Source organism: Tamandua tetradactyla, chromosome 12, assembly GCF_023851605.1.
Source record: "Tamandua tetradactyla isolate mTamTet1 chromosome 12, mTamTet1.pri, whole genome shotgun sequence".
NCBI classification, from domain to species: Eukaryota; Metazoa; Chordata; class Mammalia; order Pilosa; family Myrmecophagidae; genus Tamandua; species Tamandua tetradactyla.
This window is the reverse complement of record NC_135338.1, coordinates 83,880,732-83,885,522: the sequence shown is the minus strand read 5'-3', so window position 1 is coordinate 83,885,522 and position 4,791 is coordinate 83,880,732. Positions and strand designations below refer to the sequence as shown.

Here is a 4,791-nt window from a genome sequence, read left to right as displayed (position 1 = left end):
CCATATGCAATTCCCTTGCTTACAGGTAGCAACAGTTAGTTTTGTGTGTTAACTTGGTTAGGTTATGGTGTCCATTTGTCTGGCCTCGTTGTTGCTACGGAGGTATTTCATAGATGGAATTTACATCTACAATCTGTTGATTTTAAGTAAAGGAGATGACCCTTGATAATGTGGGTGGGCCTCATCCATTCAGTTGAAGACCTTAAGAGCAAAGAACTGAGGGTTTTCAGAAAAGAAGAAATTCTGCCTAAAGACTACAAGATCAACTCCTAGCTGACTTTCCAGTCTGCTGGTCTACCCTTAGATTTTGAAATTGTCAGTCCCCACTATCCCAAGAACTAATTATTTGAAATAAATCTATTCATGTTTATGTGTGTGTGTGTGAGCACGTGTGTGTATATCCCTTATTGATTCTGTTTCTCTGGAGAACCCTGACTGATACACATATCTTCAGTTCAATGATACACATATCCTTAATTCAAATGACCAGCGTGGTCCATCAGGCAATTCCAGTTCCATCCCCCAAAGTCTGAACTTGGAGGTCTTCATCCACAGACCAACCAGCTGTGAGGAAGGGTCCCAGTTCAGCCCCAGCATGCTGTACCAGCCAGTGAGGTTGTCTCAGAAGAAGAGGGTAAGAGGCTATGGACACCAGTAAAGTTGTTTCTTAGTTGTTCGCCATGGATGCATAACAATTAGTTAGGGCCTTGTAACTTTTATGGCCTGTTTGAAAGTGTCTGGGGGTGGTGAAGCAAATTTAGCATTCATATTGCTTTTTCAAGAGAGGATAAACCTTGTCTGAGTCTTGCCTGTAGCTCCTATGTGGGAATACAAGAGGGCAATGCAGGAGAAAGGGTCACAGTGGCTTGGGAGGCTTGGGATGAGTTCTTGGGTGGAGTTCTGAGTGAGGGAGCTTGCCCTTAGAGGAATCTGGTATATTGGTAACCAGGCCTTGGCTAACTTAAGATATTTAGGTGGAATGACATTTGTACCTGAGGCTAAAGCCTGGTGCTACCAAGGCTTTATTTCTAGGAGAACTTGTCAAATGACTTCCTAAGAATAGGCTGACTGTAATTTTATTTTCATCCTTTCAAAAGTTTCCCACAGCCCAATGCCTCTGAATGCTAGGAGAATTTTAAGCTAGGTTCAGATCCAGAGGGTACTCCATTCCCAGCTCCTGTTGGGAGAAAGCTTGCTGCTTCCCATTTAATTAGACTCTTGGATCTTGTTCTTTTCATCTCCAGGATTGCTGGGACTGGCACCCCTCTACACCAAGAAAGGCAAGGGCATAGAGTTGCTATTATGCTGTAGAGAAAAGCCAAATGTTGGTTGCTTCTCTAAGGAGCACGGCCTTAGATAGAGTGTTTACAGACCAAAAGTTGGCACTGCAGAGGCATAAATACTTGGCACCAGCTCCTGCTTATTCCAGACCAACACATTCCATAGGAGGCAGGAAATTGCCATTCTGGGACAGTTTGCCTCTGCCAGCCAGGGAACTAGCGACAGGTTCCCCATCAAGAGGACATCTTATGGGAAGGTTGGTGTGGAATCCTTAGAGCCACAGGAATCCAGGTAGCACTTCCTTGCTCGGCTCACAAGGCCTCCTGTGCATACTCCTCTTGAACCTTTGCAAAACCCTGAGAGGAGGGTAAGTAGTCGCTGAGCTGACCAGGGCCAACACACTGCACAAACTAGGGGTACATTCACTTCGTAGTCTAAGTGAATGGCATCTCTAGAGTTGTGCAGTGCACTAACTGTGCAGCTGTATGTGCTGGCCCTATAGTCAACAAGTGACAGAGCCAGGTGGGACTCAAACTTAGGCCATTGGCCTCTAATTCCATCTTCTTTCCGTTGCTTTCTCTTATTTATCGTCAGCCCTTTTGTTGTGTGGGAAACCAGCTCATGTTTAATTGTGATGTTTTAAAACTGTACAATTGTCCTTGCCCACCCTAGCCCCCACATTTAGCCTCTTAAAATGACAAGAAAAGAACAATCACAGGTATAGTGTGTTTACTAAATCTACCCCATCAGTTCCTATTCATAGCACCCAATATTCCTCTGAAATCCCAGACAGACATGGCAGTGGCCAATGGAGTTCTCAGATTTTGAGGTTAGGTTCTCTGACCATTCGGTATTGCAACGGCACTTGTCCAGAACTGGTATCTCCCCACATTTGGGGAAACTTTAAATGAAAAAAGCTTTTTCCCCTTCGAGGGGAAAAAAGACACTCACCCCTCAAAACTCAGCAGATCTGGCTGGGAGGATTTTCCTATCCCATGTATTCAGGGTCAGGATTTTTGGTTTTTGTTTTTTGCTTTTATTGCAGTGGAGCAAGAAACCAAAACCAAACCTGAGTTACAAGAAACAAGACAGTGATGGCTATAAAGGGAGTGACCAGGAACAATTCCTTTAGCCCTGATGTATGTGCTTCACAGGGGGGAAAAACCCACAAATTACAACAGCTAGATTTACAAAACCCATTCACCCAAGGGTGGTGGAAGTCAGGAAGGGGAGGTAGAAGGGTAAATGGCACAGGGAGAAAAGCAAAATATTCTAATCAATCCAGACACAAGGGCTGGCCAACGCTAGAAAATAGCTGCAGAAAAAGCGCTGGTCCTTTCAGACTCACAGTGGTTTTAAAAATCCACATACTGGTGGCAGGAGAGTCTGGCTCACATGCAACCAGAGACAAAAATTCCAATTCCTCAGAGAAAAGAAGATCTGCAGGGGGCCCTTGGAGAGTGGGTCCTGCCCTCCCTGGGTAGGGGAAGTGAACAGGGAAAACGCATCTGCCACAGCCTCCTGCTAATCCCACCCACCCCTTGGCATGGCAGGAGATTCCGTGGCCTGCAGCAGGCATCAGCTTGGCGGGCAATGGATGTGGCGAACAGAACTCCTCTGCAGAGGTTGAGCTACTCAGGGCAGAGACTGCAGATAGACCGTCTTGTGGAACAGTTGGTTGCTTAAGATCACCAAGGATAAGAGGCACAACTGGAAAAGGTATGCATTGCCAGGGGGGTTTGCTTCATTGGTGAATAATGAATGAAAGAAAGAAGATAGAGGAGAGGCGGCCACGGGTAATGGATGAGGACCACATTGCTCTGAGAAAGGCCAGGGGTAAACTAAGTTCAAAGTAGTAAGGCTAGTTCCTTTCTAGATCTGACAACTGCTGGTGCATTTCAATTCCTTTATTGAACCTGCGATATTCAAAGCAGTAAAGAGAGTAGAGAAGGGCCATATACGAGAGGCTAACCAGCTGGCCAACGAGACTGATGGGAAAGAGGCCCCCAAACATCCCCTGGACATGGAAAATAGGCTGCAGCACAAGGTTGAAGAGCATGTCAACAATTATTTTGCTGACACTAGGGAATGGATGAGGCTTTCTGCCTGATGACACAAAAGCCAGATCAGCAATGTTCTGAAACCAAATGGCACTGACGACTTTGCTAAGCACACATTGACATAAGGAAGAATTTCAGCCACCACCAAACGTCTCCATGTAGTGATGGATCACAGTAATTTGTGCTGTTACTGACTGAAGCACAGGAATAAACACTTGATAAAACAAGAGGAGACTGAACCAGAACATTCCACCATTCCAAGCTCAGCACTGGAAAATTCTACCAACAATACGGGGTCCACTCTCCTGCTTCCGTTCTGGGCTCTGCACTGGGCCAAGCCACCACCCACTCCTGGCCGCCGCTGCTCCTGCCTCTGTCACTGGATTCGCGCACCCAGCTTTGAGACGGTGCAAGTGCCCCAGATGGAGTCTGTGACTCCCCTGCCAAGGTCCCAGAGGAAGGTTTTGACACTGTCAGCCATCTCATCACCACCCAAACTACCAACTGCGCAGAGGGAGAAGCACCCCCAAATCTCTCATGGTGAAGGAGCAGCTCCACCCCCACCCCGCATGGGCCCGCTTGGCTGCTGGGCGCCCGTCCCCATAGGGGCTGTCCCCAGCCACCTCCACAGCCCTTCTGACGTCCCTCATTGGATTCGAAAAGATGCCTCATGGCCAAACTCTCTAAAGTCACCTCTTCTGTAAAACAGAGCTAACATGTCTACTTCTTAGGATTGGGTGATGAGTAGATGACATAATGCAGAAGCCATGCCGGACCTGAGGGCCTCGGTCTTAGTGTGCACCGAGGGGGTGCAAGTGGCTGCGGCCACCATTACTGTTGCTGCCGTGATAATAATAGCCCTTGTGATTTTCATTATTATTATTATTATTATTATTATTATTATTATCTCTTCAATGCACATAAACACCCCTCCTCTTGGGACACTGGAGCCCAGGGAGCCTGGCACCATGCCTGCACAGGCTGCGTGCTTCCTTTGTCTTCCTCTTCCTTTCTTAGATGGGGATTGCTGGGTGCTACCTGAGGGTGTGAATGAGATGCTGAAGGAACAAGCTCACCCTTTCCTTGAGGTCAGCTGAGGGAGGAGGAGAACCTCGGGGACACATGAGCGAAATGGCGAACTTGCCCCAGACCCCTCCGCAGCCTTGTCCTCTTTCTGCTTCTTCTGAGCTCCTGGCAAGTCAGGAGCTTCTTGCTTCCCCCAGCATTTTATAAGGTGCTGGACGAGCCTCACTTCCTCCACTAAGCTGGACACGATGCTGTGCCCCTCCTTCCCTTCCTCTCCCCTTCCCACCCCTCTTTGCCTGGAGCAGGCCTGGTGCATGCAAAAAATGCCGGGAGGATACCCGCTCCCCACCGCCGCCGTACAGCGTGGCTGCACTTCTCTCCAGCAGGCACTTAGGGGTGTGTCTGCTCTGTGCCAAGTGCCCTG

At 48.1% G+C, this 4,791-nt stretch overlaps 1 pseudogene; it reads right to left on the bottom strand.

Moving 5' to 3' along the window:
- Positions 1-2,969: 2,969 nt before the first annotated feature.
- Positions 2,970-3,822, bottom strand: LOC143651641 (etoposide-induced protein 2.4-like; annotated as a pseudogene).
- Between the last annotated feature and the right edge of the window lie 969 nt (positions 3,823-4,791).